Raw genomic sequence first — 12,918 nt, 5'->3', positions numbered from 1 at the left:
TATCGTCGATCAATTGCGAAAGATGCCTGCCCAGATCTCTTTGCTCGAGCTCATCCAAACCTCCTCTGTGCATCAAAAGTCGCTGATGAAGGTGCTAAGCGAAATTCGTGTACCCGAAACTTGATTGAAGCGAGATAAGTGGAGGATTTTGTAGGATCAGTCCTTCTTAAGGACATGATTGCTTTTACGATGAGGAATTCCCTCTTGAGGGTAGGGGCATAATAAAGCACTCTACATATCTGTCAAGCACAAGGTTTCTCATGTGTTCCGAGTGCTCATTGATAATGGGTCTGCCTTAAACATATGTCCATTGGCCACTCTTCATCGCCTCAAGGTAGACCCGTCCAGGATACATGCTGCGAAGACTTATGTGAGAGCTTTTGATGGAACGAAAAAAGAAGTGATTGGGAAATTCATCTTGACGTGCAAATAGGGCCGATCGTCTTCAACATTCCTTTCCAAGTCTTTGGATATCCCTACCACGTTCAATTTTCTGCTAGGTCGTCCCTGGATACATACTGCTGGTGCAGTCCCTTCAAGTCTACATCAAGCTGTAAAATTTGTGATCGAAAGGAAGCTGGTCACTGTGTATGGTGAAGAAGACCACTGGATTTATCACGAGACGACCATCCCCTATGTAGAGCCGGATTCTGAACTCGAATCAAGTTATCACTCATTCGAGTTAGTGTCTACCATACATACTTCTCGAGGTTCATCGCCGCCCACTCCTGAGGTTTCAGATGCTGCCCTCATGGTAGGAAGAGTAATGGTTAGGAATGGTTTTGTCCCTGACAATGGGCTTGGAAGAAATGATCAGGGCATTCGAAACCCCATTGAAGCCCCTCAGAGGTCCCGATCTGCTGGGTTAGGGTACCATGGAAGAGGTGGAGGAAGTTCCGGAAGACAAAGACAGGGAAGGCATAACTCGCCACCTGAGCAAGGGCGAGGGAGGCAAAATTTACCACCTCCAAACATTCATGAGACGTTCCTTGGTCCTCTAATTATGATGCAACATGAAGCTGAAGTAATGGATACTCTCGGACAGCCAAGTGGGAAGTTCGACTATATGGTGAAGTATTCGGCTCCTCCCAGCTTTTACTTTGATGCCCGCAATATAGTTCCAAGTGGATGGGATGGCATGGATGATCCGACGCCTTCAAAGACGGAAAACTCGATGACACCCCTGGAAGGAATTTCAAGTTTGTTCGATGATCTCTCCATCGGAGCCATTGATGGAGAACCTCGGGAAGAAACCGGCCTCGCCCACAAGAGTAACCCATTTATCACTTTTGCACATTCCCCGCGTGGGAATTTTTATTGCTTTCTAGGATTTGTTTTCGATTTCTTCTTTTTCACTTTCTTCTTAGGACTTGAATTGCATTTTCCATTCAATAAATTGTAATTGATTGATGAATTTCAATGAAATTACAATTTTTATTTTGAGGGCATGATGAGGTACACCAAACCAGCCCGGTGATGATATCCGGCCGATAAAACAAAATCAAAATCAAAGGAGAACTCGAGGCCTGGGCTTCATCATGCTTCCTCGTGTCAAAATGTTTTAAAAAAAATACTTTTGCAAAAGAATTTCAAAAAAAGTTTTCACAAAAAAATATAAATATGATTAACCCTGTTTGTCTTTTTGATCATTCTATTTCATATTTCGGGGACGATCGTATAACATACAAAGGTGTGGAAATTGTCCAATTCAATGCAACAAGTGCGATAATGATCCTGAAGAGTCAATCAAGGGTTCCATTGAAAATTCCATTGATGTGCAGCAAAGTTGGGAACAACATGAAAAAGCCAAGACTCTCACATCCGAGCAGACCGTCACTATTAATTTAAGTGACACCGAAGAGGCCAAGGAGGTGAGAATAGGGCGAATCTCCCCAAAGACGAGGCTAAGTGCCTAATTCGATTCTATGAAGGAATATAAGGACATCTTCGCATGGACCTACGCCGACATGCCTGGGTTAGACCCATCAATCGTGGAGCATTGTTTGCCTACTAACCCGGATGTACCTCCTAAGAAGCAAAGGCTGCGAAGAACTAAGCCTGAACTTTCGAAGAAGATAGAAGAAGAAGTGATGAAGCTTTTAAAAGTCGAATTTATTGAAGTTTCGCAATACCCTGAATGGGTAGCAAACATCGTGCCGATGATGAAGAAGGATAGTCGAGTTCGAGTTTGTGTCGATTATCGGGATTTGAATAAGGCTAGCCCAAAAGATGACTTCCCGCTACCTCACATAGATGTCCTTGTTGATAGTACTGCCGGATTTGAACTATTCTCATTTATGGATGATTTTTCTGGATACAATCAGATAAGGATGAAGGAGGAAGACAAAGAGAAAACTGCATTTATCACTCCGTGGGGAACCTTTCATTATAAGGTCATGCCATTTGGACTCAAGAATGCGGGGGCAACTTACCCGAGCTATGGTAGCACTATTTCATGACATGATGCATCAAGAGATCGAGGTCTATGTTGATGATATGATCGCTAAGACTCGACACGGGAAAAGCCACGTCGAAACCTTGAAGAAATTGTTTGATCGACTCCGTGAGTTCAAGCTTCGTCTAAACCCCACTAAATGCGTGTTTGGAGCAACATCTGGTAAATTACTTGGATTCATTGTGAACAGCAAAGGGATTGAGATCGATCCAGCTAAAGCTAAAGCCATATGTGAGCTGCAACCTCCATCGACAGTGAAAGAAGTCCGAAGTCTTTTGGGCAGATTGAATTACATTGCTCGATTCATTTCCCAACTTTCCGAAACTGCCAAGCCATTCTTCAAGCTCTTGAAAAAGAACGCACGAGTCAACCGGATGATGAGTGTCGAAAAGCATTCGACAAGTTGAAATAGTACTTGATGAATCCACCAGTTCTTGTTCCGCCATTGGCAGGGCATCCTTTGATTCTCTACCTTACCATTCATAGTGAGTCTTTGGGTGCGATGTTGGCACAGGAAAGTCCTGTCGACAAAAAAGAACGAGCCATTTATTACCTGAGTAAAAAATTCACCGTGTCAGAGCTGAAATATTCTGATGTGGAAAAGACTTGTGCTGCACTAGTGTGGGTGTTACATAGATTGAGACAATATACACTGCATTACCATACATTCCTTATAACTGTGAACGATCCTATCAAGTACCTACTGGATCGGCCAGCTTTGGTGGGTAAGTTGGCTAAGTGGCAAATTTTGATCTCAGAATTTGATGTGCAATATATGCCACAGAAATCGGTTAAGGGTCGAGTGATTGCCGATTTATTGGCTGAGAATCCAGAAGTCTCAAATAATGATTATCGTTCCCTGGATGACCGTATCTTGAGTGTAAATGAATATTCATGGACAATGTTTTTTGATGGAGCTGTGAATTTGTCTGGTTCTGGCACTGGGGCAGTTTTGATATCCCCAGACGGACAGCATCACCCAGTAGCTGCGAAACTGGTATTCCCATGCACTAACAATATAGCTGAGTATGAAGCTTGCATCCTCGGGCTTCAAGCTGCAATCGAGATGGGTGTAGCTAAATTAAAAGTGTTCGGGGATTCCGCGTTAATCATACTGCAGACCGTAGGTGAATGGAAGACTAAAGATGCTAAATTGCTCCCATATCACAAGTACCTAGAAGATTTGATCAAGGAATTCGATGAAGTTTCATTTGAATACTTACCGAGGTCTCACAATCAATTTGCAGATGCACTCGCAACTTTATCATCCATGTTGCAAGTCACTGACGGATTATAAGTCGAGCCTTTGAAGATAGAGGTTTTGCTAAGGCCAGCTTATTGTATGGTAGTGACTGAAGAATCTGACGAGAAACCATGGTATTACGATATCATGAACTACATCCAAAAACAAGGATTCCCCGAGAAAAGTACTCCAGCTGATAGGAAGTACATTATGAAGATGGCCTCAAAGTTCTTCGTCAGTGGTGAGAATTTGTACAAGAGATCCTATGATTCAATCTTGTTGCGGTGTGTGGATGCGGTGAAGCCACTCAAATCATGCAAGAAGTTCACGATTTAAGGAGTGTGTGGCCCTCATATGAATGGGCACATGTTGGCTAAAAAGATCATGAGATTAGGCTATTATTGGCTCACGCTAGAAGGTGACTGTATTCAGCATGTTCGAGGTTGTCATCGTTGCCAGATTCATGGTGACAAAATAAATGTTCCTCCAACAGAGCTACACCAATTTTTTGAGCCATGGCCCTTCTCAATGTGGGGCATTGATGTGATCGGTCCGATAAATCCTAAGGCTTCAAATGGACATCGTTTCATTTTGGTGGCGATAGATTATTTTTCCAAATGGATTGAAGCTATGTCATTTGCAAGTGTCACTGCTCGCAATGTTGCGAAATTCATCAAACGTGACATAATTGCTCGCTATGGTGTCCCTGAAACGATTATCACTGACAACGGGACAAATTTGAACAACAAGCTCATTGATTAGTTGTTCAGCGAGCTCAAGATCAAGCATCTGAATTCATCCCCTTATCGCCTTCAAATGAATGGGGCTGTTGAAGCGGCCAATAAGAATATTAAGAAGATCTTGGCTAAGACCGCCGAGAATTATCGAGGCGGCATGACAGACCACCCTTCGCACCGATGGCGTATCGGACATCGATTCGTACTTCTACCGGGGCAACTCCTTTTGCTCGGTATACGGCATGGAGGCGGTTTTCCTTGTGGAAGTGGAGATTCCTTCCCCGAGAGTATTATCCCAAGTGGAATTATCTGAGGCGTAATGGTCGCAACAAAGACTTGAACAGTTAAACTTGATCGATGAGAAAAGATTGAAGGCTCTCTGCCATGGCCAAGCATATCAACAAAGAGTAGCTAGATCTTTCAACCGAAAGGTGCGGCCGAGACGTTTCGAGGTAAATGACCTTGTTCTAAGGAAGCTGTTGCCAATTTTTCCAGATCCTGGAGGGAAGTTTGCTCCAAACTATAGTGGCCCATATGTGGTAAAAAAGGTACTTCATGGCGGTGCTTTGATCTAAAGAGATGGATGGTCGTGTGTTTTCCACTCCAATTAATTCAGATGCTGTCAAAAAGTATTACCCATGATAGAATTTGCCATGTCATGTTTTGAATTGCAAACATTTTATGATGAATAAATTGCCTCATTGAGTTGCAAATTCAATTGTCTAAACTTGTTGCAAATATTGCATGTTTTCCTTGATAAATTATGTGAGATAAATTGAATGTGTGAAATGGGATACTTTGGAATGATGAAAGGTAAACCCTATTCCATACACTGACCCCCGGTGAGTTGTGTGAAAAGTTCCATGCCCATGAGGAAAAAGGTGATCTCGCAAATGGTACGTCAACCAAAGTGATGAGAGGCAGTTTCTTCTGCTACCCAAAACACTACAGGTATATCCATTGTTCAATCCTTTGAGCCAACACACATGAAGAGCTTTTTAAATTATCCCTGTCAAGGATCGTCCCATACTAGGACAAGATTTGAAATGAATGATAGGAATTTTCTTACTCACACTTGCATCAATCTTCAAGTATTGCTTTTACAGTGTGACTTGTACAATAATTTAAAGTGCCTTAGGACGACGAAGAGCAGTTCTTTCTCTATCCTATACACTTTATCCATTGCATAGCCCCCTTGAACCTATGAATTCATTTCACATTAAACCCAGTTGGTGATCATCCCCCACACTGGGGCAAGGCAAGAAAGATCAAACCACTCAAGCTAGCATGATTTACAATGCTGATAAAAATGAAGACTTTGTCCAAAAAAAGAAGTGCAAAAATGGGGCATGAAAAGCAAAGGTGTGCTGGTAAAAGCAAGGCCAATGCCCAAAGAAAAAAATCAAACACTTGATGAAGTGAGTCGTATCGCCAACAAGGTGGTACCCAAAAAAAAAAAAAAACTCAAATGTTGAGATGTTGCAATCGGTGGAGTTGTGAAGTGAAGAAAATCTTTGACGATAGGCAGGAAAATTGTTGGAAATGTCAAGATGATCACCAACTTTGACCCCATAAACACTTTTTGAGCCAAATGATCCTTTCGTTTCTCAACCTATGAACCCAACCTACGTTACGTCCTTTACAAAGTCTCTTCAGATTAGGGCATTTGAATTAACGTAAAAGTTCATATGTTTGAAAGCATCGCTTGAAAAAGTGCGAGTAAGATAATTTCTGCTTCATTTCTCATGTTTCTTGGCTTGTAAACCCTAAGACAATTGCGAAATGTCATTTTTCAATAGAGTCTCCTTTGCTAAGCCATTGACCAAGCCCGCATTATGGTCCTTGTTAAAGACCTCTCAGATTGGTAAGTTCGTACCACTTGCGAGATTACTTGGACCCTTGTTCGGCATGACGATGGTGAGATGAAGTGACTGTCAAAATCCCGCATCAAAGGTCAGGATAAAACAACCCATTTTAATGAGGATGAATGAAAAGTCCTTTCAGACCAAGAGGTCCCCCATTTGGCACATCCATGATACTCATGTGTTCAGATTGGAACATTCTTTGTGAAATCTTTCCCAATGGAAATTAGGTGATGCAGGCTTGATATAAATCATAGTGCATAAACCTCCCTTAAATTAATGCATGTTTGTGATCACAAATGCATATTGCTTCCCCTATGACCATGTTTTGCAGAAGACATTTCCCCAGGAACAAAGATGATACCAGGTAAGTATATCTCTATCCATACCTTAAATACTTGTCATTGTGCATGTATTCCTTTTTGAAAACTCCGACACTCGATTGAGCTGTCCCCCAAAGATTTTTCTCCAGATTCAATCTAATTAAGGCGACCGAAGAAAGGTTCGGGTCCTAGTCAGATAATCTATGCTGCAACGTTAGGCAACCGAAGAAAGGTTCGGGTCGGGTCCTAGCCGAGCAAAACCTCAGTTTAGGCGATCGTAGAAAGGTACGGGTCCTAGACAACCTTATTGCTCTAACAGGCGACCGTAGAAAGGTACGGGTCCTGGAAAAGCAATTACCTCAGTTCAGGTGACCGTAAAAAGGTACGGGTTCTGGAAAATGATTCCTTATCCTGGCGACCGTAGATAGGTACGGGTCTTGGAAAGTGAATCCCCGTTTAGGCGACCGTAGAAAGGTACGGGTCCTAGACACAACCAAACACTGCCCTACTAGGCGACCGTAGAAAGGTACGGGTCCTAGGAAAGAAGTTTCCTTACAAAATCTTGCTATCCTACTAGGCGACCGTAGAAAGGTACGGGTCCTATGAAAGTAGTCTCTTCGTTACTATTTTAGGCGACCGTAGAAAGGTACGGGTCCTGAACATGTAACACCAACTATCTTGAATCACTCTACCCTCTTTGAAGGTAAGACATTCCAGGTAGGTTCCTTTACCATTTGCATACAAATTGCATCCCAAACTCTTGACATCTCAGTCTGGACCTGGATGTCTTGATTATTTTCATTCAAACATTTCACTCTGGATGTGAATGTTTGTCAATCCTTCTCATTATACCTTAGTCTGGATCTAGGTATTTTGAGTTTTTCAAAAATCTTGACATCTCAGTTTTGATCTGGATGTCTCAATTTTTTCCGTTGAACATTTCACTTTGGATGTGAATGTTCCTACCTGTTACGCTTTTCAAGGAACCTGAGTGAGAGTTGGGTACTTGTGGAGTAAATAGGGATTTATCATGTACCTCAAGATGCTCTACCGCACTGACTGGTAAGTAATTGCAGGTACGTCTTTTCCTTTCACATCATGCATTTGCATTAGCATTTACATGCATCATATGAGTTGCATTTTAAAAAATGGGATACATTTCCCGACAAAAAAATCATTCAATGCGTGTGCATAGTCAAAATTTAGGTCTCAATTTGTCTTTGAAGGCAACCTCTTCGAGCTCACCTTCAAAGAGGGGCATTGTTGACACCTAAATTTTGACGATTTAATTTATTTATTTATTGCATAGGAAATTAGGGGTTAATTTTATAGCATATAGATTTATATTTGCATTTATTTTGGCATTTTATTTATTGGACCGGTGCGAATGGGGTCAAATTAGTTGGACTAAGCCCACAAAGTGAGTTGGTTGGCCCAAGCCCATGTTTTCTAATTATCTCGTGAAAAATAAAAATTTTGAAATTTTTCCGGGATATGAATCTTTTGGATAGAGCACATGTGTGAAAAAATATTGCGATTTATCTTTGCGAGATTTGGATTTTGAGAAAATATTTATCGTAATCTTGAATTTTTATCAATAGTGACCAATTGGTGAAAAAGTATCGCGGATGTAGATTTGAAGGGGAAATCTAAAACTTATCTCCTACCCCTATAAAAGCAACAGTGTACGAAGGGGGCTGGGAGAGTTTTCTTTCTTTTGATCGAAAAAAGGAGAAAAATTTAAAAAGTGAGAGAGAGAAACCCGTGAAAAACAAAAGCACCGCAACAAGTGACGTAAGAGGGAGAGAGAAGGGGGCCCGCATCGTCTTCTTCGCGGAGACCCCAACACGCTCGGCCGTGCGTTGCAAAGACCGCGACGCGGCCTCCATCGCGCCTCCGCCACCGTTGCGCCGGCCACCGATCGCCCGCTTGTCACCCGCGCCATTACACGGACTCGCGACTGGAACCGAGCTCGAGCCGGCCGCCGTACCTCCAAGCCCGCGACTGCAGATCTCTCGCTCGACATCACCGAGCACCACCGACGCCGCTTCTCGCTCCGTTCGCCTCGCTCCCGCCGCCGCTGAAGCCACCGCCTCGGTCCGACGCCTAGCGATTCCCCTCCATCCGGAGCAAGACCCGAATAGATCAAACGCACGGACCGAGTCCTCCGCCCGGCGCCCTTGCTCCACGAGTCCTTGCTTCCCGAGCGCCGCCGCTTTGCTCCCGCGACGAGCCGCGCCTCTGGTCCGAGCTGCCGCTTTCGCTACCTACCTTCCCAGCGTCCCCGCAGCCGCATTACCTCTGCTCCGCCTTCAGGCTGCTGCCGTTGCCGATCCGATTTCCAGCCTTGCTCCGAGTCCCCTTCCCGAGCTCCGCTACCGCCGCCGCCAAAATTTCTTCCTTGCCGACCTCGATCGCCGCCCCCTCACCGGAGCCGGTGACCGGTCGCACGAACGTAAAGCTTGAAAGGGAAAAAGAAAAAAAGGGAATCAATTAGGTAGTTTTTTTATTATTTACTTTATTTTATTTTTTTAATGTTATTCTCACTTATTTACTTTTTTTTTTTTTCTTTAGTAGGATTATTCCTAAATATATGATTGATGTTCCAACATGAAAGTCCCCCTCAAGCAAAAGGGATTGATAGTCCGATTTTCGCGCCCGAAATCCGACTCGCAATCCCTTATAAAAATCGACAATCCAATCTCAAGCCCGAGATTTGATTCGCGATTTAAAATTAAAATTGGTCAACCCGATCTCATGCGCGAGATATGGTTCGCCAATTTTTGGATATCAATATTGTCTTGCTTGATTTGATATCGTGTGTTTGGATCAATTTTATTTTCATAAGAGAAAAATCAAAAAATTCAAATTAGGATTAAGTATGTTTTAGAATATTCTTAATCTTAGGGTTAAAATCGCAATCTGATTTCGAATTTTTTAAATAAGAAAATCAAAAAAGAAAAATCTGAATAAGGACTAGGTTCGTTTTTGTTATCTTGCATATTAGGATTGCAATCTTATTATGAATTTTTAAATAAAAAATCCAAAAAAGTGCATTCATTTAGGTTGTTAGTTTTTTATTTGAATTGCATGTTAATTAGGTATTAATTTTAATTTCGAGATTAAAGAAAAACAAAAAAATCATTGTGCATATTAGATTAGAATTGCATGTTTCATTTTAAATTTAGATCATCTTTTTTTAGATAAATGACATTTTAGATTTAGATAATGTCTTAGTTTAAATTAGGATTTAATATGATTTAATCCTAGTTTAAATTAGATAGAATCTTAATCTAGCTAGATTCATTTGAAATTTCATAAAATTTGTCTTAGGATGAATTAGTTGCAATTTCTAGGATAGATTGCACTTCTAAAATAAAAAATGTCATTTGCATGTCATATAGATTTAGGTTCACGTCATTTAGTGATTATTGCTAGGTTCATTTCTAATTAGAAATTTACCGTCATCGATTAGGTCATTTGATAAATATTGCGTGACATATAGCTCACATGTCATTTTAATTGAAATAATTTTGTACGTCATTGCATTGCATTGCATCGCACGTCATTAGAATTAAGTCATTTAGGTTAATTTAAGTTGCATATTTAATTATTACATTTCTTTATAATAGAATGCATGCTTATTTATGTCATATAGTTTAGGTCATGTTGCCATGCTATAACATTTCATATTAAATTAATAGCATTGCATTGCATATTGACTATATTTTCATTTAATAAGTGAAAACAAAAAGAAAGAAATTGCACGTTAATTAGAAACCATATCTAGGATTGTTGATGTGGATTTTTAATTTAACACCGCAGATGCTTTCGTTACTTTGAGGTAAGTTATGCATCATTTAATTGCTTTCTTGGGTGTTAAATTGGTGGTTTGCGCACCTGCATGAACACCTCACATGTTAGGAAAATAGATTTAAAATCAATCCAAATTGCTTGCCAAATTTTTTTAAAAAATAAAATAAAAAGAAAGGTACCGAAATGGCGTTAGAGAAATCTAACGTAACCAAGTCCCCCCGTACCCTTAGTCTGGGTTTGTAGGAGTAAAGTAATCTCCCGTTACTTTACTAGGTTTCTAATCGACCCACCAAAAATAGATTAGTGACGACTCGTTAAAATTCAATTGCATGTTAACAATTTAAACCTAAGTCGCGAATTGGTATGGGCTTAGGAGAGCCCGAGTTAAGTTTAGGCTTAACAATCCATTAGCGAAACCCTAGGTGGTTCATCACCCGAAAAATTTGGTCGCGACAGTGAATGAACTATTTTAAAGAGTAAACTAAAGGTTACTAGCAATGCATTCTACTTGTATGGTGTTCTTTGCTGATGGTTATCGTGATATTTGGCATAAGTAGATGATAGATGATAGATGATTGATATGTTCGAATTTTAGGAGCCTCTCCTTCATCTTATGCACCAACATGTTTGTTTTGAATTAGCAAGATTTTGTGCTGGAGGTCATCAAATATTTGAAGTCATCGTGAGCTGTTTCAAGCTTTTGGTTCTTTCATTTGTCAAGTAGCATAGTCTTGGTCAGTTATAAACATTCTGTGTACTTGGTTGAGCCACCTGCTGTTTATCAGTTCCTAGAAATTTCCTCTCCTCCTTCATGGAAGGAAATTGAAGAGAAATTTATGATAGAAATTAGCATATAAGTTTTTGCTGCTGTCTTTTTGCATGTCGCCTGATACCAATTTTAACTGTTGTGTTGCAGATTCCCTGTTGTTGGGTTCCCTATTTTGGTTCCTATGCATCACTTGCCTATTTTCCCTGCCCCTGCAGCTCCTGTTGGCACCGGAAGCAGTGTTGCAGAAAATGTTGGCATCGGAAGCAGTGTTGTAGAAAATGCAGTAAAGGGAAATCCGAAACCTCTAGTAGCTTTGGATCCTGTGGGGTACAAACCCTCGACAAGAGCAGGAGATACAAAGCATCAAGGACGAAAATGAAGGCAGGATTTTTGCTGCCCCGAGTTTGGGCATAGGCTAATTCTCTTCTTTGCGACTCTCGACTGATTTCCCGCATCAGGGTTTGCCTTTGTTTCTCGTTCCGTGGTCTAACATGGTGTAAGATACTAGAATAATTGGCTAGGAGATGAGGACTTTTTGAGTAGATCCGAGCTTTTTATGTAAATCCCCCCAGAACCACACCCATGATTAGCCCGTATGATTATAGCAGTTGCTTTGCCTAAATGGGTTCATGATTTGGTTCAACACCTCATTGTGTGTCCTTTAAGCGAAAAACGCAGGCAAGGGAAATCCGAAACCTCTTAAGCGTGATATGTTGCCGCATTTCATCCCTCTCTACCAGCGGTTGCCACCTACCACCGCCACGGGCGGTGATGGTGGTACGCCTCTAAGTTCAGCAATGGTTTGGTCTCCCGTTGGATAGGAAGGACTGCCGAGGGGACATAAAATCATTTGAGTTTTTCCTCTTTCTTTGTCCTAGACCAGAACTGTTTTTCCTTTCCTCTGCTCAAATCGAATATAAAGTGACCGATTCCCTTCAATTTTTCTTTCTTTTTCTTCAGTGAATATTTAAAGAAAATCAAATAGGTTTTCTCTTTCGTTTTCTCTTCTTACGTTGTTATCATCGAGAGTCCCTTTTTTACCCTTATCTCTATCTGAACGAAACAAAGTCAGCAATCTCATATTGAGATCTCTCCATTCTAGAATAGGATCAAGCCATGTTTGACCAGAGGGCAGCATGGAGTTAGTGGAACAAAATGAGGGATTTGAAATTACAATCCTCGAACTTCTTTATATCAAATCACTTATCCGACAACTCATTTCATATATAATCGTACGTACTACGGATGCTTTCTAATATAATTACTGAAAAATTGCAATATAAAATACTAGGATTAGATAAGAAATCAAACAAACAAAAAGAAAACCTAGACCTAATGACTGCCCCTGAAACTCTAGGACAACAACGATGTCCTCCTCGATGGCGGGTGACACCAACACCACAACGACCCCCATGGTGGCGGTCATCTCCGTTGCAATGGTCACTTAAGACTGCCGTAATTGATTCTCCATCTCATGTGCACCCGTGAGAGATACAAAGGCGACCACTGCACACCATTCAGCTGAGAGATATTCTCGTAAAAAAAAAGGTGAGAGATAGAGAGAGAGCGAGCAAGAGAGATGGCCACCTAATAAATAAAACAAGGTCATTGTTAGATATCATTGTAGCAACAAGATAGCACAATAGCACATTACGAACAAAAAATTTAACTCAACTGATGAGAGTATAATATAACCAACCAACTCTAATATAA

This window comes from Eucalyptus grandis, chromosome 6, assembly GCF_016545825.1.
Source record: "Eucalyptus grandis isolate ANBG69807.140 chromosome 6, ASM1654582v1, whole genome shotgun sequence".
Classification (NCBI taxonomy): domain Eukaryota; kingdom Viridiplantae; phylum Streptophyta; class Magnoliopsida; order Myrtales; family Myrtaceae; genus Eucalyptus; species Eucalyptus grandis.
Note: the sequence above shows the minus strand (reverse complement) of the source record.